The sequence below is a fragment of the Camelus bactrianus genome, unplaced genomic scaffold, assembly GCF_048773025.1.
Source record: "Camelus bactrianus isolate YW-2024 breed Bactrian camel unplaced genomic scaffold, ASM4877302v1 HiC_scaffold_43, whole genome shotgun sequence".
Classification (NCBI taxonomy): domain Eukaryota; kingdom Metazoa; phylum Chordata; class Mammalia; order Artiodactyla; family Camelidae; genus Camelus; species Camelus bactrianus.
The window spans coordinates 7,170,495-7,198,485 of NW_027413959.1; the positions used below are offsets into that span (position 1 = coordinate 7,170,495).

At 40.9% G+C, this 27,991-nt stretch overlaps 1 long non-coding RNA gene across 1 annotated transcript in view; it reads left to right on the plus strand.

The window, feature by feature from the left end:
* The window catches only part of LOC141576891 (uncharacterized), a 49,744-nt gene extending 24,719 nt beyond the window's left edge, over nucleotides 1-25,025 (plus strand). Inside the window, exons 4-7 of the long non-coding RNA XR_012505313.1 lie at nucleotides 10,796-10,893; nucleotides 14,627-14,870; nucleotides 17,487-17,610; nucleotides 24,216-25,025. This is a non-coding gene — a long non-coding RNA (uncharacterized LOC141576891). The remainder of the gene's footprint in view (nucleotides 1-10,795; nucleotides 10,894-14,626; nucleotides 14,871-17,486; nucleotides 17,611-24,215) is intronic.
* Nucleotides 25,026-27,991: the final 2,966 nt, after the last annotated feature.

Sequence of the window (27,991 nt, forward strand, 5' to 3'; positions counted from 1 at the left end):
AACCTTCATCTTGGGCAAATGTTTGAAGCTTTCTGTGACTCTGTTTCTTGGTGTCCCAAATGGGGACAATAGTAGCAATTACCTCTGAGAGTCAGGAGTGCCTTTATAGTTGTCATTTCATTACGCTCACAGCAGCCCACGAGCACGGTTCTAGGTCCCCCAGTTTACACGTGGCAGACCGGTAACCTTTTAATCAGTAATCACGCAGCTAAGAATGGTCAGAACGAGCATTTGAATTTGATCCCTTTGTCCAGATTATTTCTATTCTCACCCAGTATTACTGGAAAAGTAGTAAACTCAGAAGAAACACTGCAGGGAAGTGGGTGCTTGAAACATGTTTGTCATTGGGGAGTGTTGAGTTCACGTTCCTCACAGCCCATCCGAGGCTCCCTGCATCTCCGGCTGCCCTTGCTGGGGTCTGCAGGGCTCTGGGAAGCTTCTCCTTGATCTCTACCCCAAGGCTCTCTGCTCTCTACAGGTTGATTCTCAACCCTGACTGCTCAGTAGAGCTAATGTCTAAAAACAAAAAAATGGTGGGGAGGGTATGGCTCAGTGGCTGAGCACTTGCTTAGCATGCAAGAGGTCCTGGGTTCAATTCCAAGTACCTCCATTAAAATAAATAAATCTAACTACCCCCCCAAAAAAGGAAAGTATTTAAAAAACAATAAACAGTACAAAGGCCCCACACCAGGCTGGGGCGCACTATGTTTTAAAGGCTCCCAGATGCTTCCCATGTGCAGGACGGTGAGAGCTACCCCTCTACATCTCTTCTCGTGAGCTTGTCCACTCACAACCATTAGCCTCTTGAAGCAGGAAAACTACTTGGCTCAGCCTAGAACTTTCTCCCGATTTCTAGACTTTTATTTGCCTATTGGACATCTCTCCTGGAGCCCACAGGCACCCAGCCAGAACTGAATCAGTTGTCTCCTCTCACGACTTGCTCCTCTTCCTGCCCTTCTTGTTTTAGGAAATGGCACTATAATTTAGGACACTGCCAAAGCCAGAAAGCTGGCCGGCATCTTTGACCTCTTCCTGCCCTTCCATCACATCTGTGGCCAATCCGTCCACCTGCTGAAATGTTTTCTTCTCTCTCCTCCTAGCGGGGCCTCAGCAGGCCTTCACATGAACCTGCCAATAGGTCTCCCTGCCTCTATCTTTTTTCTTTCTAGATCACTTTGCATGTCTCCTTTACCTTGGAGGCACACAGAGTCCTGTGTGATGTGCACCTGTGATCTCTCCACCTGGTTGCCTCACCTGCCTCCCACACCCTGTGCTCACTTCTAGACTATTTGCAGTTCCTGGAAGTGACCTGGCTCTCTTTGGCCTCCCTCCTTTGCATGTGCAGCTCCCCAGGGAGAAATGGCCTTAACATTATAACTTCACCTGATCACTTCTAGGGCATCTCAGAACTCACCACAGTGGTTCCCTCCTCTGGGAGAACGTTGGCTACAGTTCCGGCTCTCTGCCCATAGCACCCACTGCTGACTGTTATCCAAGACGTCTTAACACGCCTCCTCAGCCATCATTTCATGATGAGTCCTGTGCACCTAGGAGCTCCCGGAAGCAGGGACTGTGTCTTTTTTCTCTTTATTCTCAGAGCATGGTAGAGACTCAGGTATAATGGTGGAGGGAACAGTGGTTATTCTGGAATTTCTCTAGAGTTAGGGCCTAGGGGTAACAGTCTGGTTGGAAGAAGAGCTTAGGGGATTTACCCTGAAGCCACATTTTTCAATAAACATTTCATGTTGTTTTTGTCTACTATTTGAAGTTACGAGTCTTAAAACAGATTGACGATTTCTAAAAATTACTTTACCGAAGATTGAGGAAAATGGCAGTTTTCCATATTTAAGAATATTATTTTAATTTTGTGTGACTGGGGTGGTGGAAAATAGAAATGCAAGGGTTACTAAAGCATTGTTATCCCCTTCCCCACCCTCAGGTCCTTTGGACAGAAGAGACAGGGATGTGAGGAGAAGGCTTGGAGGGTGGACCGTGCACTGCTTTTAAATTGTGACAGTTAATTTTACTTTTTTTTAATTTTCTTTTTTAATGGAGGTACTGGGGTTGAACCCAGGACCTTGTACATGCTTAGCACGTGCTCTACCACTGAGCTATACCCATCCCCCTGATATTTGTGTTTTTAGTGGGCATAATGTGCTGGTAGCAGGTACTTTAGCATGAGACACAGTCACCTGCGTCTGACCATCACGTTAATAACTTTTTCTTGAGCTAGAGAGCTAGTCTGTTTCCAAAAGTTCAATAAATAATCTACATTTTCTTTTTTCTTAAAAAAAGGCATTAACTCATGTTTCTCTTTAGTATCGCCTATAAATAAATGTGATTTTATTAACCGTTTACCAAAGTGTTAACGGTAATAAATATTAAGTACTGTTTTCTGAAGCATCAGTCATCACTGAAGATCCACATTCTGCTGTTCTCTCTCTCTGTTAGTCACCTTACTTCTGGAGTTCTGGAAGCGGCGCCAGGCAGAACTTGAGTAAAAATGGGACACGTTTGAACAGGAAGAACAAGTCCAGCCAGAATAGTAGGCGCGGTGTCCCCACGTGGAGACAGATGAGATTACCCAGGAAAAGCGGGCGCTGTTTAGATGCACTTTAGTCTGTTTACTTCTGGGCTTGTCAGACTTGGCTGCATGTTGGAATCACCAGGGTACCTTAAAAAATGTTGGTGCCTGGATTCCATCACTGCTAACTCGGATGGTACTTAGTGGCCTTTGGTGCATTCTGGCATAGGGAAGTTTTTAAAGCTCCTCTGGTTATTCTAATGTGCAGCCAAGTTGAAGGAGCACTGACTGGAATGGTGTACACAGAAGAGAAGTGTGGTCCTTCATTCATAGTAACAGTAAAAAGGGGGAAAAGAAAAAGTCTTGTATAAGTGTATAAGAAAAGAGGCATTGACTTTTATCCTTTCATAACACCAATAAATAAATGCAAAATATAAATTAGCTGCTATGACATAGATGTAGGAGGAAAGACACATTGGTTTTTATAGTTGACTCCCATTTTTTCACATGTGCCTTCATTATTGCCGCCTCCTTTTCATCGTAGACTAGGTGCCCCTTTGTCTTTAACTAAGTCCCGGTCACTGCTCCCACTTCCGTTTGGGATGTGCACAAAGCAGCATGACTCTCATCCTAAAGTCAGAGAAAGGGTAGGAGAAGCAGGGAAACATTTGTTGAGATGCCATCAGTGTTTGAGCAGTGTTTGAGCTTGGCATTTTATATAATTGGAAATGTAAATTTATTGCTGCCACTCCTGCTGCAAAATTAAAAAATAATAATATATATCTTTGTATCAACGTTCCAGAACTATGAAAAGATGATTTTTTGAGTCATCTGTATTATTGCTTCTTTCCATCAGCTGAGATAATTTAGAGCTGTTGGTACTTGCAGTCAGCAGCAGCAGGACAGTATGTTGTGAACATGAATAACTCTTGGAAAGAAAATGCTTTTACTAGGAGCATATGAAAATGTCTCCAACTATAGATTTAATAAATTGAATCACAGATCTACAGAATGTTGGCACTGAAAAGTTCTGGAGGGAGCAGGTAAAACTCCTCTTTTTATAAATGGAAAAAAATGAGGTTCAGCTACAAATAGAAAGTGACATTTGTCTTTTACAATGTAATAAGCTTCTAATAATCCCCATTATGAATATTTCCCATTGTTTACAACTGAAGATGGGGGTCAAAGCATATGTTGGTAAAAGACTGTACATTCAGAGTTGAAAGCTGAAACTTAGACAAAATTAGATGTTCATAATGCTTTTGAGTCCTGAAAAACAAAAACGTATCATATTGGCAGCATACAAAAAATACTGAAGAAAAGTTTTTTGGTCATTTAAACTGCCAATTTTAAATTTAAAATTGCCAGCTAATAAGTTTAAATTTTCATTAGAACATGCTTGTTGAAAAATTGAAGATGAAAACTCATTTCACTTTATCGTACTTCCTTTTTTAAAAAATTGCCTAATATTTTTTTGTTTAGTTTTTTAATTGAAGCATTTTACTTTACTTGCGAAAGTATGCTCCATTGTTTAGAGAGGCCAGCGTTGTGGTAGTGAGAGCTTGGGAATGAAGTTGCCTAAATTCATATTTGAACACAGCAGCTTGCTTCCTGAGTGATCTTGGACAACTTAACTTCTCTGTGCCATAGTTTCCTATAAAATAAGAATAAGAGGGTTGCTTCTTCATGACTGTGGCAATGACGGGTCGAAGTAATGTACAGAATCTACTTGGAAGACTTCCTGGCACAGAGGAAGGGCCATGTACTTAGGGACAGCTATTATTATACTATATCTGTTTTTATAATCCAGGTAAACCTTGATTCTTACTGATTTCATCTCTTAAAAATATTCGAAATATAAACTCTAAAATGTAAGCTCTAAAACTTCATAGTTGTAGCTAATTAACACATAAAGCTCAACCAAGAAACACACAGTGGAGACCAGTTAGCTGCCGACACCTGTGAAACATTCTGTCCTGCACGGACTCTATGCTGTCACTACCGTCACTTCTGAAATCTAAGGCAAGCTCAGGCCTCGTCAGGTACCCAGACCCCCAAGCTCAGACCATGGCAGGGAAATAGTTTACTGTTCACATATGCATTTTCAAAAAATAGTATTAAAATGAACACTGTACGTATTTTGTTGTTTGTTTGACATCGTTAACGGAAAAGAAAAGAACAAAAAAAAGGAAAAAACCAATGCAATTACAAATAATGAGGCTATGTCTGAAAATTATTTTTTTTAAATTATGTTTAGGATTTATTGACCAATTAGGAGAAAAGTCATTTCATTGGTGTAATCCCTTGATTGACTTAACTTGTTTTTTTAATTAGGAAGAAGAGAGTTTTCCATTTACCACCTGGGGAAAGTTTATACATATAACCCTTTGTGCAAGTGCTCTTTTTCTGGGTAAGAACCTGCCACAGACTTTTTAAAATCTAATGTGAAATCCTGAGAAAACTGAAAATCAAGCTGGGAACTATGAAGTCTCATAGAGAAAACTTTTTCCAGAGAACATCTGAGCCAATGCAGGGCGCCACTCTGGAGGTTCCACAGTCTCTTCTGCTCACAGTGCTTCCCCCTATTCTTTTCACCTCATTTGTTCAAATCAGATCAGTGGTTTAGGATTCTCCAGGGTCTGATTAAGAGACCAGATGGAGGCATTAAGATTTCTAAAATTTTCCAAGAGTAACAACCAAGGTAAAATGTCTAAGAATAACCTAAGAAAAGGATAGTAGGAACTATCAAAAAATAAAAGTAAAAACTACTGAAAGATATAAAAGATGCTTTAATCACATGATTCTAGATTAAAAGATCATATCTCCAAAATATCAGAAGTTATAAAATTGATTTGGGGTTTATTGTGAATAAAATCATATTAGTAATATAATAATTAATAAGATAATGAGACTTTTAGTAGTTCAAGAATAGCCAGATTAGAAAATAGGACAGGAAGTCCAGATATGGGCTCTGATATCAATAATAATTTAATATAAGAGATGGAAGGCATTACAAATCAGGGAGATAAATAAAGGTTATTCAGTGAATGGAACACTCGTTAGCTACTTGGGGGGAAATGAAAAGATTGAAATCATACAGTGAACCATATATTGTGATAAATTCCAGAAACATTTAAAAAGTAACACAATTAGAAAAAAACTAGAAATAAATATGGATGTTTACACAAACTCTAGATGAACAGTAAGTTTCTGAGGAAAGTATACAAAGATTTCCATGCATCAGAAGCATCCTAATTTTAAACAAAACACCAGAGGATGTTATTTGTTTACAAATCCAACAAGGGGCTAATTCCTTCAATACATAGAGAGTTCAGATCACTTCAAAGGTAACATCAAAAAATCTCAGGAGCATAGAAGGCAGAGAAAAGGAACACACATTCACAAAGAAAAATAGATGTCACACTCCAATGGTAATTCACTCAGTTCACATCAAAATGAAGTAGTTTTCCACCTCTCAAGTGACACAGCTCTGTTTATGAGGATGAAATGCCAGTGATCACCAATCCCTTGCCTAGGTTACTGGATATTTTTTGTGAAGTATGGTTGATTTACAATGCTGTGTTAATTTCTAGTGTACTCCTCAAGCTTTCTTAGAAAGCAGTCTGGCAGTTGATATCAAGAGTCAAAAATATTCCTATGCTTTAATCAACTAATTCAGCTTTGAAAAACTTTTAATCAGGAAGTATTTCAAAATGGCAGGGAAAAGTCAGTACGGATGCAAGTCACAGACATACTTTTATATGTATATATATATATATAAAATCTCAGCCAAAATATTCTTCCAAACGTTCACAAAGTAGAATAGTTTGCAGCCATGAAAAAGTGTGTCCATGAAAATATTTTATGACATGTCAAAGTGTTACACTTACGATAGGCTTGAGAATAAAATTAATATATAAAATGATTTGTAATATACAAACAATGTACCCTTCTGAAGGAATTATGTCTATAGGTAGAAGCATTTTCCTTATTTTATTTTTTATTCATTTTCAGAGTTGGAGTCCTTTCATTGTAGGTGACAAAATCAATTTCCAATGTGTTTAAACAACACCCAAAATTGGGGATGCATGGGATTTATTGGTTCCTGTAAATGAAAACCTCAGATCTGAGGTCTGGCTTCAGTCAAGGAGAGATACTGTAGCCCAGATGATGTCAAGGGCTGGTCTTGTCCTGTCTTCATTCTGTGTCCAATGATGTCTCAGCATGCTGCTTCTAGGCACTCAGCATCCCAGATCATCCATCCAAACCAAGAGAGGTCTCTTTGGCAGCTTCCTCTCTTGATAGAGGAAGCTTATCATTCACATGGGCACAAGCACGTATCTCCTCACATAATAGTGGCTCTTACTGGGTTATTTGCCAATTCTCCAATCATGTGTGAGGCCAATACAATGAGGGGTATTATTTGTCTTAAACCAACTGAGATCTACCTCTGGTGCTTCAGAATGAGTTGGTTAATTGAGCTTAAATCACAGGACTAATAACAAAAGGGAGGTTATTTATCCTAAAGCAAATTCTGGGCCCTCTTCTAAGACTGGGGACAGATCCAGGACAACAGTTCTGTCCAGTACTGAGTACTTTCAAATTATCTTTAATGAGCAAATGTTAAAATTATGATCAGAAAAGATGATAAATAAGAAGAAACTTGAGGAAGGGGAATGGAAAGCTTTCCTGTTTCATAAGAAATATTGAACCCATTAAGTGCTTGGAAGAAAAATGGAAATGTGTCAAGTTTGTAAAAGTTCTGAAATGAATTACAATTGATTTCACAGACCATGTAGTAGACAGTGCTCTACAGATAGTGTGTCTTTGGGCTCTTTGAGTATTTCAGTTCTTTCACTTAATAGTTGCTTCATTTGGGGCAAATTGCATCATCTCCATGTGGCTCTATTTCCTCATCTGTAAAAGAGATATAATATTACCTTCCCAACAGGGTGATTGTGAGGATTTAGAAAAATAGATGTGTGCTGAAGCAATAGTAAGCATTTAAAGAATCTTAACTATTAAGTTTACTTAATACATAATTAAAAAATTATTATGCAGACTTTTTAAAAATGCATAGTATTTAAATAGCCTATATGTGCTGTACAAGAGAGGAAGGCTTAATATACCTTGTATAATACATTTTTCACAGCCTTAACTAATTTTCACATTTAATCACACACACACCAAAAAGTTATTCCTTTCACAATCATGAAGACTTACTGTGAAGAAAAGGATGATGAAAGAGAGTAGAGGAGAAAATAAAATGCTTTCTCTACAAAGTGATGGCTTAAAAACTAAGAAAAACACCTTTTTAAGACTTTGGTCACCATATTCATAGCTAATACTTAGGTATAGTTTTTCACATGCCTGTGGTTAATGTTCTAATTGTTTTCACAATTAGTAAATCATTGACTCATCACAATAGTCCTATAAATTGCTATTATTATCCCCCCATTATATGGGTGAGGAGATTGAAGCCCCTAGAAGTTAAGAAATTTGCACAAGGCCCCACAGCTAGCATCGGAGCTGGGATCCAGATGCAGGAGTGTGGCTCCAGGAGGGGCTTGTAAACACTCCAACTGCTCTCCCCTGCAGGTGCAAGCCAGCCTCCCGCTGTTACTGTAAATAACATGATGTGGTTCACCTAGTCTTGAAATTCACATTCTTTGTAGCTTTCTCTCTGGGGCAGCCATCAGGAGCAGCCAGGGACCCTGAGTACATGCTTCTGGACTATGACCAAGAAGGTAGATGGAAGGAAAACAGTTTAAAAATGGTACCTTTAATGTACATTCTTCAGTGGGCAGAAAAATACCTGCCTAGTGAGGAACTGAAGCCTTACCAGCCACGTGAACATTATGCTTCAGACACTCCCGTTGCCCTTGTGTCCACTCAGTCAGAACTACAATGGATCAGGGACATGAATCTTGTGCAAATGCAGGGAGTAGGAGTACCTGCCATTTTAAGATCTCAAGGAGTATGAAAAGCATGTGAAGCTTTCATCAGCAGAGACCTGCAGTCACTTCCACTATTTCCCTCAGGGCATGTCCACAGCTTCACTGGTCCTATTCAGAATGAAGATGACAGCTAGCACCTGCTGACCCCTGAATCAGTGATAGGTTCTCCCTTGAAAGGAAGCATATCCCCTTCATGGGTTACAACTAGTTCATAACCTAAATAATTCTATAGATGTAGAAGGGATACTTTCATTGGTTCTGCTATCACAGACTTGTCTCCAAAAGAACATGCCACCAGTTACTCAATTTTCAGCCATTTAAAGATATACTTAACAGGCTTCCTTCTTTAGTGCAGTTTTAGGTTACAGAAAAATTCACAGAAAGTGGAGTTCCCATATATTCCTTATGCCCTGCACACAGCTGCTCCTGCTGTCAGCATGTTACATTAGTGGATGTACTCATTCTTTTTGACATCCTTCATTCCTCCTCCCCTAAAATTTAACATGCCGGATATTCACGTCTCTTGTGGCATTTACATGCGATTTACATCACTTCTCAGGTTTATGTGAGGTTTACAGCACGTGCATGTTGTCTGTTTAAGCGTAGATTGGGGGCAAGTTTTCTGTGTAAAAATATGATCATTAGTGAGCCTTATGCTGCTGGGCTTTTGGGTTGTCAGGTCCTGTTGACCATTGCTTCAGTTATTGGGATCATTGTCTACGGACTTTCAGTGTTCATTGTATTTTCAGCAGAACTTCCCAAGAACCTGAATGGAAGAGACCCAATCCAGAAGTACCTGACTGTGCAGGTGGGCCACGCCCATCACTGCTTCCCTCATCAGTTTTAACATCATCGTGACCCTGAACGCCATATATGAGAAAGTGGCAATCAAGATGACTGAGTCTGTTAAGCTCCTTCTGCAGCTGAGGTCATTTCTACACCAGTTTTAGAACCAGGTCAAAACAGAGACTTTATCTTTTAGGCACTTCAATTCCAGTACATTACAGTCTTTAGAAAACTTCAAGTGTAAACGTATTTTCTCTAGCCTATATGAGAAGTGAATTAGCTGCAGCTATGCATTAGTAAAAGGGACAAAGAAAGCTTTAGAATGTCCAAGCTCTGTGTAAATATGTCAGTGCTTAATAATAATTTCAATTACATTAGATCATGTACCCTATTGTTGAAAGTAAATAGTCTCTCTATTGCAAATAAGTGGAAGAGGGTCGTGGTTCCAGTGGCAGATTTGCTTGTGCGTTACGGAGAGGACAAGTAATCACACTGTTATGTGTCCTCCCCCCATGCTGTTCCTGTTAGTGTAGCTCCATTCTCATCAGCTGTGGCTTCTATAACAAATGTTTCTTCTCTCTGGCTTGTATCCCAGCCAGCGGCTTAGCGGCCCTAGTTAACTGCTTCCCACACACTGCATGTGGCTGGGTCGTTCTCCCAGTTGTCTGCTCAGTGGTCATCTTCTGAAAACACTAAGACCAATTCAAATTTTGAACTAGGAGGATGTTTTATGTTCCCCAAATGCTTCTAGCAAGTTGCCCCGTGTTTTGTTTGTTTTCTTCAATAGTCCTACCTTCCTGCCGTTCAGGGAGACAAGAGAATTTCACTTAGCAGGATGTTTAGAAGTAGCTTTCTTTCAACTTACACCTGACAGAGGACAGTTCTTGCCCATTGGATACTGTTGTGCTTATAAATTTTAAGGAACGGGTGACTTTGTTTTTTTTTTTGCCTTGTGTGATATTGCATTCATAGTGGGAGAAACTCTTACAACAGTGTGTACAGTTGGAATTAACATAGTAGCTATTTTAAGGAATTCAAAACAGCTTATATGAAAAAAGTGTGAATTGTGTATATATATATATATACATATTTAGCTTGTTAACTCATGTGTCCGTGGCTTTGATTATGGTCTCAAAGCTGTTCACAGTTTTACAGACTTAACTTTTCTTTATTCTAGCTGCAGAGATCCCAAGGACCAGACTGACTGTGGGAACAACCTAGCCATGAAGGTGTTCTTCTTCCAGTTTGTCAAATACTACTCCTCGTGTTTCTACATCACATTCTTTAATGGCAGATTTGTGACTTATCCTGGAGATCTGGTGTATTGGCTGTGAAAATACAGAAATGAAGACGTGTGAATACAGCTTTGTGTTCGGACAGTCTAACCTGTTTCATGTTTTCTCTTAGTTGCCCAATGAAGAGTGTCTTTACTCTCTGTTCCTTAGATTTTTTTAGGCATAAAATAATGACTTTATTTCATGTTAGAGCTATCTAAAATTTAAATGAGATTTTCTTTCTAATATTCCAGTGTGACCCAGGTGGCTGTCTCCTTGAACTGATGATGCAGCTGACAATAATCATGGGAGGACAGTCCATCTGGAATAACATACAAGAGGTGTTACTTCCGTGAGTACTAAGTCATGTGATCTTGGGGTGAGAACGGCCCATCCATCCAAGTAATTTTCCTGCATGCCCATCTCTAAAACAGGGGAGACTCTCTGCTTATTAAAGCTCTCCAGATAAGATGATCCAGCCAACAGTGTAAACATACCTCCTGTTTAATAATTATGTTTAAATTCCTTCCTTTTTATGTTTAAATTAAATCCTCAAGTGCTATAGTTTCTGCTTATTAGCCCATCACTGGGGACTGACTGATCAGAGCCCGTTGAGAGATGGCCCTTTTTGGGGCCATGAACTAAGTTTTCCCACAACTTCCCGCAACTTTCTCCTCCTTTTATACATGCATTTAAAAATCCATAACAGGAATTTGTTGAGTGCCTAGTATGTGTTAGTCACTGTATTAAATGTTGTACATATATGTGTGTGTGTGTGTACAATTTAATCACCCAAACAATCCTTATTCTTATCTTCCTTTTCAAATGAAGATCCTGTGGCTTAAAGAGGGTAAATGATTTGCCCAAGTTCTCATTGCCAATAAGAGACCACTGTGGGACTCAGATGTAAGACCCTATCTCATGGAATTCATGTTCTTCTAAGAACAGAGACTCTCTTGGTGTCCTAAGGCACAGGGCTACATAATGTTTTAAGAGACACTTGTCTAAAATAATAACTACAGAGGTTTTGACTTACTGTTCTCTTCCTAAAAATGAGAAAAGCAGATGTTAGCAAAGGTCACACTGTCCTTTGGATTTTCACATATGCCCTATCCCATATCAAAGTGGACATTCCAGTGTTATCTGCAATTTCTGAACATTTCAAGGAGCTTAGTGTATTCACTTTCTTTTGTAACAAGTATCCCCAAATGACATGGTAGTAGGAAGAAAAAAGAAATAGTCTCCACTAAACAACACAAATTTAACCTTGTAGGGTTCTTGAACGCAGGAGCCTGCTGAAGTCAAAATATTGGCACGGCTGTTTCTGAAGGCCTCAGGGGAAACTGTATCTTTGACATTTCTGGCTTCCAGAGGCCACCTACGTCTCTTGGCCTGTGACCTCTTTTCCTTCTCTCAAGGTCAGCATGGTTGTGTGCCTCTGACTCTGATCCTGTGGTCAAATCTCCTCTCCTCTCTCCCCTCTTCTGTCTCCCTCTTCCTACTTTAGTGACCCTGGTGATTACAATGGGCTCACCTCTATAATCCAGCTCGTCTCTCTTAGAGAATGCTGGTTAGCAACGTTAACCGCATCTGAAATCATAGACCCCCTTTGCAGGGGAAACTGACATCTTCCTATTTTCTGGTGATAAGGACATAGACATATTGTGGGGGAACATTTTTCTGCCCACCACACTAAGCTTTTTAAGATAATTTCTGGCTTTGAGTTTCTGTCCTCATGAAACTGTTGATCTCTCTTCTGTCTTGCCTTCCACAAAATCATTCTGCTCCTGGCCAACCTAACTGCATTGCTCACCACTCTCTGTGGTGTCCCCCAAAACCAATTACACAAGCAATTTTTACTGTTGTTTGGAGCATGGAGGAGAAACTCAAACAACTTGAATTTTGAAATAAAAACCTCCATCATTTTAAAATCTTCCATGCCACTATAAAAAAATTATTTTTTAACATCATTTTTTAATTTTTAAACTATTTTAAACTTTGTAACTTTTTTTAAACTTTACTTTTTTTCTTATCATCCTTCATTGTAAGCTCCAGAAACCTGCTATTCTGTCCACCGCATCCAAGTTCCCTTTCACTGTTTCTCCTCCCTTCCCTAACTTTCCTTCACTCTCCCTTATTACCAATTTTCTGTCCATTCTCTTTATAGGGCAGTTAAATTATTTTTTCTTTCCTTCTTTCTGTTTTTGCAGAGTGAACACATTTGTGTGTCAGTGTGTCCTTCCACATTTCTTCACAAGGTCTTCATCTTTCAGCTTCAGGATGGATTACTGTGGTCTGTCTCTAAACAAAGGCATTTCCCTTGTCCCCCAGCTCACCATGCCCCTCAAAAAAAAGATTCTGATCTTTGCTGTGAAATGAATCTTTTTTTTCCCTACTGTGCAGTAGACAACTCTTACCCTGAGCTCACAATCAGATTTCTCCAGAGGAGTAAAAGTAGCTCATGTGCAAATAATACTACTTTTCTCTGTGAAAAGAAATAGATCAGATAGAGGAAATACTTAACTCAGATTACTCAAAAGCATTTCCTGAAGGAAATAGGTTAATTATTTAACACTAAATTTTGTTGAATCTGGTTATCAGTGAGCTATTTTTACCAATCAAGAAGGATATATTTCCTAAATTGGTACTGAGCAATTCATGTGAAATGAAACTTGCTCACATTAACTAGTTTAAAGTAAAGGATGCATTATAGTATCTGTGGTCTGTTTATACCTTCGCTTAAGTAAGCACATTGTTGTAGGTTCCAGTGAGCTGAACTTTGCCTACATGTATTTCTAATCTGGGCTAAAATATTTAGGGAAAATATTTTGAATTATGTTTCCCTTTTTTGAATACCAGAAATTCTGAATGGTAGCCAAGTTTGAGGGTGGCTTGTGTTTTCCTCACTGCCTCTTCTCTTTGTATAAGGTGCCAGTTTCCTTCTTAATTTTTCATATAAAATCCTAACATACTAAAGATCTATCAATTACTCTTGCTGCCCCAAAACTATACCCATCCTCAAAAATACATAGGAAAGGAAAAGAAAACTTATCAAAGTTAGTGACTATTTTCATGCTATTTAAATATGTCTAAAGGAACATAATGAAATGAATTTTACCATATCTCACCTGCCTCCACCCCCCAATCCCATGTGGGTTTGTTGAGTAGGATTCTGGGAGCAAATGAAGAAGGACAGTGATGCCGTGATCCAGGCTCTCTCTGGGGTCTCCCCAGCACTTGGATCGGCATTTGGTATAAAGTAGGTCTCAGTCCGAGCCAGCTGAGTGAGTGAGTGACTCACAGGCATCGAATGAGTAACATCAGTGAATTAACAGCATTCTTTGTAGGACTCAGAGAATAAGCTGAGTGCCCTATGGCCTTCCCAGCCTCACGTACTATTTTGATGTTGGGGTCATTTCTGAGAATGTTATTCTGTACTTGACAAAAGTCTAGTACAATTCCAGGGTTAAGTAACTTGCCCTAGGGAAATTTTATGATAAAATATTATGAAAAATGGTTAAATGCCCAACATGACATAGCACTGTCCTTTGGTGTTTAGATAATGTATGGCTGTAATTTTCTTACTTTGTATGCTTTCTACATTTTCCACCGTGTGTACGCACTACTATATAGTAAGAAAATGCAAATATTTAAAAGAGAAAATCTCTCTTCTCCAGATATGATTTGGTTAGAGGATGAGTCAGATAGATATATTAAGAGAATCTTAAATACATGTGTCCATAATTCACTCTTTAAATCCAGGAACAGGAAACTCAGGAATGAAATAGATTAAGAGAATCAAAGATACTTGTATTCAAGATTAGCAAGTAGGAGTGTCCTCAAAAGAAAAGGTGATTATCTATAATTCAGGGATTAAATGTGATAATGAACGTACAAAGACAACATGAAGTAGAAAATGCCATGTGGGAAGCACTGAGTAAAGGGCAATTTACCATGATTATGCCAATATGTGTGGTCAATTCACAAGCAAATTATTGTGTAACCCCTGCTAGAGGGAGAAAGCTTCCAGCCTTGGCTGAAGAGTGGGGAGGATCCAGTGTCTGTATTTTTTAAAATGTCTACAGGTGTTTCTCATGTGCAAATTGGTATCCCTGCATGAGAACCATAAACCAACAGAAAACCCAAAAGACCGAGGACAATGATGGGTTGCCGACAGCCCAAGCTTTTCTGCCACAGAAGAGTGGTTCCAGTCAGGAAGACTGAGCAAGAGGCTCAGAGTCTTAGCTAAGGACAAGCAAGTCGGGACTTCTAATACGACCTAATGTCATCGACGGGGGAGGGCAGTTCAGCACAAGAAGCGAGCACCAGGTGAGTTAACATGGAAGTTACATCCTGGATCCAAGCCGTGATGGATTTGGGTCCCGGAGGGTTAAAGCCCTGCTTCCGTTGGGCATGGACCGCATTCCACAAGAGGCTGAGACAGGAATTATGAGGCAGAGAAAAATTCCCCCAGGGGACTCCCGAGTCTGGGTGCCTGGAAGGGTGATGGACGAGCGCGGTCCCAGCTCCACCCGCACCGCAGGGCTCCGAGTGGCTGTGGAGCTGTGCGCTCCCGGCCGGACCTCAGACCTGACTGCAGTGCTCCGGGCTGAGGCCTGGGGAGCGGCGTCAGGAGCAGGCTGTCCCCGTCATTCTCGTAGGTGCTGCAGTGACCCCCACCCCGGTGGCCACGGCGTTCCCAAGCCAAGGGTCTAAGTGACTTCAACCTTATTTACAGGTGACCACAGCTGGTTAGCCTGTGCTGCTCAAAAAGAAGATCCCATATGGGGTTTTGATGTGTTAGGGGGTTTGCTAATACCTGGCCTGCTTTGAATCGTTTCATCTTGACAGCAGCCTGGGCAGTCGAAGTTTCACCTCCCAATTTTATTTCAACATTTTTTGTTGAAAGTATAGTTGGTGTAAAATATTGTGTTAATTCTTGGTATACAGCATAGTGATTCACATATACATACATATATATATATATATATTCCTTGTCATATACTTTTCCACTATAGGCTATTAAAAGTTATTGAATGTAGTTCCCTGTGCTATACAGTAGGATCTTGTTTGAAACAAAAATTACTAAACAAAGTAACAAAGGAAGCAGACTAAACCTATCCATGTATACGGCACAGTTGAGTTTATATCAGGATTTAAATGTGGTTTTGAGCTCCAGGATCTCTTTATCAACTTATCATATGTAAAGTGCCTGTGGAACACTTCTCAGAAAAATATTTAAAAATCATAAGATTTAGAGAATAAAGAAGGAAGATAATTATACTGAAAAGCAGGTATCAAAATATAGAAATGGGCATTTGTGATACAGTAATATCTGAATTATTGGAAGGACGTGTTGAATAAGAGGATCCAGTGGTGGGTCTACTGACCGCAACATTCTGCCACAGCAGTGAGTGTAAATCAACTTCTGAGATCTGCAACAATTGCATTTTGAATGTAAATAAAGTTAAATAACAAATAAGCCATGAAGTGTGGATTCAGATTCAGGGGTATCTCGAGTCCATATCCCCACCCCCTCACAGAGCTCCCTGCTCTTCCCCTAATGTCATTGAAAGAATTGGGGAAAGTTTGTGAAGCGAAGGGCATGTTCCATTGCAAAGAATTCTCGTAGCAACCCTGGGAGCATGGCCAGGGAAAGGTTAACGCTGAGATCAGAGGCAGTGGGAAACCTAGCAGGGGCAGCTCTTTACAAGTCACATCATATACTCTGTGTGTGTCCACGTGTGTGTGCATACAGACGTGTGGGCATGTATGATGTATACACCTGCCTTTCGTGTGAAGCCGCCTCACTGTCCAAATTTGAAATCCATCCAAACGTGCAGTGCAGTCAGCCGAAGCTCCGCAAGATGCTAAGTTGTCTGTTGTTGCTCTGTCTCTTCTGCTGAACTCCACGAGTAAACCACGCGCCAGCTGTTGCTTTCAGGAAAAACAGCTCTGTAGTCTACAGGTCCATGCCTTGTTTCACTGCCAACTCCGAATTCCTTTCATGACAAATTGCCATTTGAAAAAGGGGGAAGCATTCAGTTGTCCCACAAGCCTCTGAGTGAGGAAAAAATATAACCTTAGAGACAGCTCTGTGGGACAACATCCAGAAGGGTGCAGAGCACTGGGCTGCGAGTCGAGGCTGTTTCTTTCAAGCTCTGCACTGAATTTGAGGTGGCATGTCACTTCTTTGGCCCTTGATTTGTTCAGCTTAAATTAGGGTCTTGGACCTGTTCGATCCAACGTTAGAGTGTCACTTTTCTGCTCAGTGATCCTCCATTGTTCCACAGTTCCTTCAGAGGGAAAAATGCCCACATCCTCACGGCAGCCTCTAAGGCTCCACCCCCCAAAAGCACCACTTATTTCCTATTCACTCTGGCCCACACCAGCCTCCATGCTGTCTGTCCAGCGTGAGGGACCTCAAGGCCTGTGATCACTGTTCCCTCTGCCCAACCCTTTGCCTCCGTCTTTGCCTTATTCAAAGGTCACTTGCCCCATCCACACTCCTCCCTACCACACATTCCTCGCCCTCCTTTATTTTCCTCTGCAGCACTTATCACCAGCTCACCGACCCTGTATTTCTTTCTTTTACTTATTTTCTCTGACAATTTACAGACTGAAAATGCCATGGTGGATAATAGCAGAGAAATGGGGGAAAAAACAAATGAGGGTAGGTATCTTCTAAAAGCTAAAGTGCCCACCTGAAAAGGAGGTAGGAGATAAAGTAGTAGTAGTCGTTACAATTTTGGTAAACCCAAGGTACGTAGTCAGGACTAGTTTTCACAATACTTGAGGGTAGGGAGGCAGCAATAAAAAGAAATTTATCCTGAGAACAAGAAATTAAATACTTGGGAAGATGATGTGTTCAGCTTGAAATGTCAGTAATACTTTTATGACCTTGGTCTGATAATATCTTGCCTTATAATTTGATCTGTTTGACAGCTGGGTCATGAATCTAATGATGCCACAGTTTCGGGAGCAGAACAGACCACCCCACGATGGGAATGGGACAACCATCTGTATCCAACGGGCAAACTGGGGTTATTTTATGAATACCCTGAAATGAGTAAGTCATCAGTGGGGATTTCTGTGCTGTCGGTTATACTAGAATATGCTTTGGGTCTCAGAAGCATCGGTTACCGAGCCAAACAAAGACCTAGCATACCGAAAAGGAGCCCGCTTTTCTCAATTAGATGCAATTATGCAGTCAGGCTTTCAAATAGGTTGCCTGTGTATATCTTTGTCAATATTTATGTTGTACAAAGCTGAAGGTTTACTGCCATGGAATAAAATGGAATACTCATTCAGGTAATTCTCCATCATTGATTCTCAGATCCTTCTGGTCATGTCGTCTAAGGATGAACTCAGAACCGTTACTAGATGTGACTCAGCACGGGCTGCAGCCCGTGTGGCACAGCTGTTGGCTGATATCCTTCTAAACAGAGTCATGTGAGCCTGCCAGCCTGTGCAGAAAGCCCGCAAGAGCATCCTGCCTCATGGCAGCAAGGGTCACAGGGTCACCCCTTCCACACCTCACACCTGCCTTTGACATTTTTCCTATTTCTTCTGGCCGATGGTTTCAGCCTGGTTCCTTGAGTGACCTCATGGCACATCACTGGCTTGAATTCAGGATGAATTTGCTGATCTGGAGTATTGGTAGAACACAGATCCCCTCCTTCTCCAATGTCTTTGTCCATTTCTGTACATTTGCTTGGCCTTTGTTTCTCTTTGTTTGAACTTGGTTTTGAGCTCTCGGTTGCCTTTAAATTGTTGCATCTCAAAATAGATTTCCATAGGAAACTTCATCTTTTCTATTATGCATGGCGCACTTTTATCTACTAGAAGGCTGATGATGTGCACGTTTTGTATCTGAGACCTTTGAGCTCACCACTGCCTTGAATTACTTTTTTTTTTTTAAGCTTAGGAGACAGGAAAGTATTTTGGTCAATAGGCTTTGCATTTATGCATGCGGGTTCATGTCTGCAAGACACCCCATTGGGCTTCCTGTTTATAAGTCTACAGAAAGAGGGAGTTTTCTTTTTCCTAAATTACATGCTATATATATAATAATTGCTTTTAAAATATATAATATACATAGAAACGCATCTGATTCCCTAGGTGAATGAAAGGTCATTTTGTGGCATCTTCAGTCAGCTATGCTTTGTGGCCTGGTGTCTGATTTGAGTTTCATCTTTGCTTTTGTTGTGCTTAGTGACCAGGTTCGATTAAGGGTGCAGCTCCTGTCCCTGGTGTAGAAATTATGTTCGTTTTTTTTGCTTATTTTCAAAAGGACTTTAATCCAATGACCTGTTATTCCAAAATGAGTCATAATTGTAAATATTTCTTATTGGGGCTATTATCAGCATTAATAATAACAACAACATTCTGAGGGCAGCATATCATTTGGTATTTTAACACACACGAAAAAAGCCTTGGAAAATAGTTATTGTTCTAGTTAAGTCAAATAAAGGTCATTGAAAGGAAAAGTTGTACGCTTTTGGGAGAAATTGATAGGACTTTTACAACTTTATAGTCTCATTAAAATACTAATTAAATAATTCAGCCTAACTCTACCCTACATAACAGGATGGAGTAACAGCTATTCTAGAGAGATTGTTCAGATTTATTCGTTTTCCTATTCTCTAAATAATCCCTAACGAATTAGAAATTTCAATCCATTTTTGAGAGTAGGCAGTCTGTTATTCTGTATTCAACTCTGGAGTGAAACTTATTTTGTGTTCTTTTCGTTCATGGGAGATAGGATTTTCAAGTGCTTTTTGAATTATTTTTGTTCCTCTCAAATAAAGTGCCTTTGGTGGTGATCTCCTGACCTCAGTTTTCTCCTCCCAGTTTTCCCCATGATCATTAATGACACCCCACCTGCCTTTTTAGTTAGGCCTCTTAGCTGCTGAAGGGGAACAGCTTCTGACAGATGACCCTGGAGCCCTCCACCCTTGCTTCTTTAGGCCTCGCACCCTGCCACCATCCCTAGACTCCTTCGCCAGAAGTATCTTTCTCTGCTTTTCTGCCTGGAAGGGCTCTTGCCAAGCCTTGGCAGCAAACCCTCAACTTTTTAGAGATTTTCTGCTCTCCTCTCTAAGCATGAATTGCAGTTGATTCTTGTCTTGATGGTGCTTGATCATGTCTGTGTCCATTGCTCTCCCCGGCTGGACTGATCCTGTCGGAGGCAATAGTCAGGCTTTTCATCTTCCCGTGCATGTCTGAAGCACCACAGCCTGGACCCTGGTTCTCATATGTGTTTAAGTGACTTGAGCTTGGAGTTTTAATGCACTCACATACAACTGTTAGATGAGTTGGTGGTAACATTGCCCCCAAGGCCCCCACAAGGTTCTATAGGGCATATGTTTTTTTCTGAGTGAAATTTCTCTTTTATTTGTTCTAGTGATTTCCCCACTGTCCTTTGAGATTATTGGAGTAACCCTTAGTTATTAACCACAATAGCTCACCCCCAGAAGCAAAAGATCCTGCTGTTTGAGAACTCAGACACGGGACACAAGAGAAATAATCTATCAGTCTTAAAATCTGGAAGCCATAAGATACCGTTTTGTACTTAGAGCACCCACAGCACAAACACCAGTCTCTCAAGAACTTGGCGCTGCCTTCCCAGAGGGCGGGTGCCGTAAGTGAAATGCAGTGAGTGATGAAGTGAGAGCTCTTCGTCTCTGGTACTGCCTTTTCCACCCTTGCTGTGTTAACTTGATCTTCCCTTCATATATTATGTTCTCCATTTAATTTACTGCAGTTAATATCAGTTGTTCTTCAACATCTCCTTGCATGCGCCCACTCCATTCCCTCTCTCTCCATTGTTATCCCACCCACGCCTCTCCTGCGCTCTCCAGGACCAGGCCTTTCTCCCCCACGCCCTCACCTCTGTTCTGTCTGCCCACCACCTGCACTGACATTTCCTTAACTCCAGAGAATGAACTTTCCAAAATGGCAGCTGAGTAACTGGGGGGGATTGTAGACCTCTCATCTCTTTACTGATTCATTCATTTATCTATCCAACAAACACTGAGCACCTGCTATGCTAAACACTGTATCAACTGCTGGGGAGAACAAGACAGGTAAGATTTGGTGTCTGCACTCCGCAGGGCAGGCGAGACTTGGCGAGTAGTTGATGGATTGCTAAGCAGGTGAACACACATTGGACTTCATAGAGCTGGGAATATTTGAACTGAATTTTGAAAGGTGAAAGGAAGTTAGCTCTCTAATTTGTGGTAGAGGGAGTGGACACTTCATGCAGAGAGGTAGAGACATATAAGAGTACACGGCATGAAGCGGCTTGGCCAGACTGAAGAACAACAAGTAGGGTTAGAACAAAGTATCCACAGGTGGGAATATCAGGTGCACAAGGCCACTGTCACAATGGGTCTTGTGTGATTAGACTTGAATGTATCCTTAAAGAAACAGGGCTATATTGGAATATATGTAAGCAAGAGAATTGCATATTGATTATGTTAAAGTATATCTGGTTATACTGGCAGCAGAATGGATAATAACATTTTTGGGGGGAGGCCCACATTTTGGGGGGAAAGGATATTTCGGGGGCCACCCCAGGTAATCCCGACATGTGACACACGCCTGCAGAGAGGCCCTTGGCTGAGGGAGAGAGTCGTGGGCGGCAGAAGTGGTGACTGCTGCAGAGGGGACTACAGGGCCGGGGCGGCGGGCTGCAGAGCTGCTGAGGTGACTTTCCAGTGACCCATCTGGAGAGTGGATCTGCAGTGGGAGTGTAAGGGGAGGAGATGCTTTCGAGGAGATGGTTCTGTGTGTGGCATTTTGATTGCAAAGTGTCTATGGGACATCTGAGGAGTGATGCCCGTTGTTAAGCTGGATTCAACAGTCAGGAGCTCAGAGGAGCTGTGGGTGAGGCCGTGGGGGCGATTCATTCCTGCCAAGTGGAGGATTGAGGACGAGGCCCTGGGGAAAATGGCCATGTACATGGCACATGGGAGAAGAGAAATCCACCAAGAGAAAGAAGAATAGCAGAGCAGTTGGGAGAAACTAGTTGAGGCAACACAGAGAAGGCTGTAACCTGGCTTAAGAGGGATTTGAACACTGACTAAAAGGAGCATAGTGAGAAAGGGGGTGTGTGTGGGGCAATAAAGCAAGAGCTAAAGCCCACCTTTAATTGCCAAGCCTGGGGAAAAGGAGGAGGAGGACTATACTTAGGTAGACTTTAAAAAACAGATCTGTGTGTATCTGTGTGTGTGCATATGTGCACACAAACTTTTCTGTCTGGGCTTTTTAAGTTTATTTAAGTAAAACAAAAATTACGGGGTAAAACGTCCCCCTGAGAGGAAAATATTTGTCCACGGCAAAAGCTAACTGGTAATCAAATAAACACGAGCTGAAAATGCTGACTAGTTTGAAACACGCAGCCACCGGCAGTACAACTCCTGTCTCAGTGCTGCGATGAGGGCCGTGGGGGATGCAGGGCTCTGAGCCCTGAGGTGTCTTCAGCGCAGGTACTTCTCCAAGAAACTGGACTTTAAAGGGAAGAAGAAAGTGTAGAACATATCAGAGAGCAATACAGGGCCGTGAGAGAGGGTTGGGCGAGGGTTCATTTTGTTTTACAGTGGGCGTTTCTGGCCTTGCTGAGTTGCTAGGCCTTTGCACTTTTTGGTCTTTGTTCCAAAAGCTTTTTAGAAAGTTCTTCTCGCTTGAAAATCTGAACAGATTAAATCATGTTGGGTTATTTCTGGTGTTTTATTTTTTAATTAAAAAATTATCTGGAATTTATTTTAATGTCATAAATGAGGACAGCCTACCAGGCCTTCCAATGATTTAGCTAATTACTGCAGAACTTGAATCCACTGATTTGAAGTGTCAGTTTTATAATATTACTAAAATCTCATAAATATCCACGTCTATTCTTGAAATGTAATGTATTTCATTCATACTCTCAGTGCACTATTTCTATACTGTTTCCATGAACATAGATTAATACCTCCTAGAGTTGGTCCTGTTTTATCCTTTTCCAGAATATCCCTAATACTACAAATTGAAACATCCCTCCTCATTACTTTATTTGTATATATAGGTATATTTCTGGAATACATTTAGGATCACCTTTCAGATTTTTTTCTTAAATCCATTTGGGATTATTAACTAAATTTGCATTCAGATACTAAATTTATTTTGGAGAAAAAATGTTCTATGTCCCCCAAATTTGAGTCTGCCCACTGAAGAGGGTGGTGCATTCTACTGTTCATTCAATCATCTTTTTTTTTCTTTTTTTAAATCATTTATCAGAATCTTCTTAATATTTTTCATTAATTTATCTCTGAATAGTCTGTGCCTGCTTTGTCATTATAAAATGATATCTTTTCTGGGTTTTGATCTGGGTTGATTGCTAATAAACTCTTAATTTCTGGCTTCTCTTGAATAAGAAGGAGATCTGACACTGTGAGGCCCTATTTCCAATAAGGTGATGTTGAGCATTGCGTTTCCTTAGGATGTCCACTTGCCAATTTGCCAGTGGCTGCACCCACTCCAAGCATTTCAGCTACTTACCTGCCCCCGTAGGCAGATGAGCTCATGTAGGGTTAGGTGGGTTATGGACACAGATACTGACATCAATGCTGCCACGCTGCTGACCCTGTGGCGTCACTAACTCTGGTTCTTGCTCTCTGACCTCCCTGAATATGACAGCTCCTTTTGGGCTGTGGACCTACTGCATCTTTCCAGCACTGTCGGCTTTTCTGCAACACACGCCTGCCTCTCAGGTCAGAAGCAAATGTCAGCTCCTCCTACGCATCCACCCCATTCACGGTCTTGCCGTTCCTGGCCAGAGTGGTCCCTACCCCTTGACTGAGCAGTAACACTAAAGGGACTATAAATTTGCCTCTCATCCACTGTCTTAGTTACATACCTGTGCTAGTTTACTTTAAAGGTCTGCCAGTTAGGAGGGGAGGGTCTAAAAGTCTTTTAGATCTCTGACCTTATCATTTCTAACCGCTCCCCCACCCTATGGAACAGCTTACCACAGATCTCTGCTGCCCCATCTGTAGCATTGCCCTGTAAATTACACACAGAGAGAAAAGAACTTCTAAGCCACCACCATAAATTTGACTTCCTGTGACCACACAGACCATAGAAATATCAAGATAAAAATTCCTGAAGAAGAATATTTTGCTTAGGAAGACACTTTAATTGCATACATTTCTGTGGCTTGTAATAACTTCATAGACTCTCTGAATGTGCTGCACTCACTTTCCCAGACTCAAGGGAGCTTGCTCACTTGCCTATATTCAGTGTATTTCCTCCAACATTCTCTATGCATAGCTTTCCCAAAGGTACATTTCTTATTTCTATTTAAATTGTTAGATACATCCACAATATTCTTTTTTTAATCCTCAAATACAAATCATCTTCCAAGATTGTATTATTTCAACACTGAGAGTGAATAATATGCTTCAAGATTCCCAAGTTTATTATGAGCAAATAATTATGGTTGGTTGAAGATTTTTAAGTATGTTATTCCTACTAAGGGTATATATGTGAAAGAAACAGGTTGTAATGAGTCTTCTTCCCAGAGATTTTATATTTGCCTTTTGTTTGGATTCTTTCACTGTTGAAAATTATTATTACCATGAACGTCTTTTCTCTTTGGGATTTATTTCACCATTTTCCCCTCTCTCTTTACAGGAGTAAAAGAATTTATGTTGTCCTTCCATCCATCCACCACTCCATGTTTTGTGTCCATTCCTTCAACAGGTATTCAGTTTGGGTTCACCACAGTATATGTGGCCTCTTTCCAGTGGCCCCTCTGTTGGCTCTGGAGAACAATATATTGGAAATCAGAGTGGGTACGTGGAACCTTGACTACCCAGTATAGACGCATTGTGCCAGAAAAAGCCCAGAACATCACAGCATGGCAGCCCACCATGCAAGGAACAGCAATTCTGGCTGTGGTGGACCAATGTGAATAAAAAGGCTTCATTGGGTGAAGACTTAGAAAAGTACAAAAATGCATTGGCGTTGTTTCCTAAGGAATCTAGTGTTGGGTACTGTTTAATATGAGAGGGAGATGCTAACACTATCATCGTTATAAACAACATAGTTGTTGTAACTGTAATTGTTATTATTTTTAATATATTTTCTTTATAATTATTATTTGTGACTTACAAGACCCTTACAGAGGCAGTTGTTAAGGAGCGTGGCCGTTATACTGTTGCTGAAGTGTTAATTCAGAAGAAGCATGGGAATAGCATTAATAAGTACTCACTCTTTTGATCCTCACATTGACTATAAAGGTCACCCAGCAGTGCTTGTATAATGGAGATAGAAATCTATCCGTTTAAGTGTTTGTAGAACTTAAAATAAGAGCAGACATTCCACCGCATTTGACCATATATTCCAGACTATCAGTTTAAAATAGGAACTACCTGATGAGGCCATAGAAACCCTTTGTGCATCCCCAATCATTCACTACCTTCCTGGTCCCCTGGGGCAGCGGTTCTTCCAGAATGTGGCCCCATCTCTCCTCCCCACCCCACTCTTGGTCTTTGATACCTACTTTTGGTCATTTGCTAAGCATCCTCATGTCCTGCATGTGTCTGAGCTGTGAGGGAACAGAACTCAGCTGTTTACAAACTGTATTGACTATGACCAGTATGAACAGCCTCTCTCCTTCCCTGCCCACAACCCCACAGTGCAACACGGGGCTCCCAACCACAGCGATTCCCATGCCAGCCCATCAGGGAACCTTCTTCCCTAGAAATATTCTTACAACCAGAGATGTTTCCTCCCTTACTTCACTGCCAGTTTCACTCCCAGGTTACAGTCCCCAAAAAAAGGCTATCCCAGTTTGAATTTCTTAATCAAGTCGCATTGACCCTGAGTACCTGGCTTTTTCCTATGAGCACTCATAGAAATAGAACAGGGCCAGGCAGTGGCTGTGGGCCAGGTTCCTGGGTGAGGGGACTTGCTGGGAGCTTCAGGTTCTGTAGCCTGGCCCGAGCTTAGCTCCCAGCACGGCGTCTTCCCATCTGCATTATTTCGGGCCAGGCTTCAACAGTTCAGAGTTTCATTTTATCATCTGCAAACAGAATAATCCCCTGCTGCATAATTTAAGACTGTTATGTACCACAAAGGGTGCTTAGGGAATTCAGTGAGTCAATGCATGGAAGTCACACAACCTGGTCCTCAGGTAATGTTAGTTATCTTCATTATGCACCATCGATAAAATTGGCTCACAGACTTGGCCAGGTATCAAAGCTACAGGCACAAGAATTTGACAGTGTGTTACTGTCTGGATCATAGTCACAATTTTACACAGTAAAACAAGCTACCTGGGGCCACCCAGCTGTCAGCCCACCTGACTCCCCACCCCAGGATCCCTCAATTTATCTGATTTGCTTGCTACCCCTACTTTTTGGAGAAAGTTGGCAAATCACACACAGTCAATGACTGCTAGGTTATTTCCATTCCCATTCACTCAAATTGCCCCATTTTCAGTATCCACTGTGCTGCAAAACATAGACTAATGTTCAGAAATATGACAGCAAGGCCTTTCCCGTTCCACAGTCAGAGAACTAAGAATCTGTCATGTTTAATATGCCATGTGACACTAAGCAAAGCAGGAAAACAGGCTTCTGTGCTTTAAGAAAGTTTTTAACAATGACGTTTGAAATTAAAGTGTTTTTGTTTGGCCTTCAGCTTACCAGAAAATTCAATTGACTCCTATTACCCATTACTCAGGTGTCCTGGTTTGATTGTATTAGGCACTTTTTCCTCATCTCCCCAGCATGGCTTTGCTCCATCAGCACAGATGGAGTGTCTCCAAGGCTGCTCCGTGTGCATAGGCGTGTGTATGCACACATGTGCACCCACTGATTGGTGCCACTGATTCATATCCAGGAGTTGTTCTGTCTTATAACTCAAGCACTGCTTTATTATATCCTAGAAAACTGCTTTTAGATCATTGATTGAACTATAGACCATCCTTTTGCCCACATTAGAAAGTGACATCTTCCAAGACACAGGTCCTGTGTGCTTTTATTTATGTATAAGTAAGAATTAAATATGTATGTCATCCCCTCACATATTTAATTTGTGCCTTTCCAATTGAATGTGCACAGTAAAGGCTAACTTCCCATAACAGGAGAACTTTTAGGAAGTAAGAAGAAGGAATTAGCCACCATGGAGAAGACAGGATATCAAGCAGGAGTTTGGTATAAAGTCATTTATTCTAAAGCTGCTCTGGCTCAATAAATAAGTGGAATTGACATTGTTGTATCATGACAGAGCATCTGCTATTGAAGACTGATTTTAATTTACTTTGATATAAGTGGAAAATTGTGTCAGAACAGCATGGGAAATGAAGAACACTGCATCTATCTGTACTCCTGAAGTGTGTTTCAGAGCTGCTGAATTTTGAGGAAAATTATCTTGTCTGGAGACAATAGAATTATTTTCATTGTTGGAATTTTTGTAGCTCCCAGAAGCACATCTGCAGGTGATTCTGTAAATGTCTAGAGTTGACTTAAATAGCAGTAAATTTTAGCCTATTGAAATCAGGAGATGTGAAATATTTTTGCCTACCACCACCACCGCCACCACCACCACCAGGCAAGCACTTGTACACCCAGAGAGATTTCACATCAGAGGGAATGACAAAGCTGGTTCTGTTACTGAGGCCAAACTTGTTCTGCTCACTGCACCACAGTGATAAATAAATAAATCAGGAGACAAGGTTTTGGGGCAAGGAATAGTAACTTTATTCAGAAAGCTGGCAGACCAAGAAGATGGGGGACTAATGTCCTGGAGAATCATCTTTCCCAAGTCAGAATTAAGGCTCCTTTTGAACTAAAAAGGGGAGGGGGTGTGGTTGGTTGTGCAAACTTCTTGCTGCCGGGATTCTTTGTTCTTGCAGCCATCCATGTGGCTCAGGCTATTGTGTCCCTGTAAGCCTCCAACAAAACAAAGGTTATTCTCTATTTTGCAACTTGCCATCTCTGCATAAGTGCAGAAGTGCTAACATCCTTAAAGGTCAGAGCCCCGAGAATAGGCTTTCCTGTAGGTTTTAGGCTAAAGGCAACGTTGTTTTACAAAAGGTGCAAAGCCAGCAAGATTAAGCCTGGAAAACAGGGCACAGTGCTTCAAACTGAAGGAACAGAACCAATATGGCATCAGATTTGTTCTCAATTACAGTTTTATTTAGGGGAAATTTTGCAGCAGAAAATCCCCTCAGTTGTTTCTCTTGCTTTGCCTGAGATCTTGTTTGCTGGCTTGTGGTCTCATGTTGTCAAAACCGTATGTTCAGATGAATACTATTAAAATCATATGGTGCACATATCATACCTATTCTGCTTCAAAAAAATGACTGAAACATTTAGCTTTGTTTATTCCCATAGAATTTGGATTGAATCTATTCTCGACTTTCTTCTTCTTCAAACCAGTTTTTTACTGGAGGATTTAAA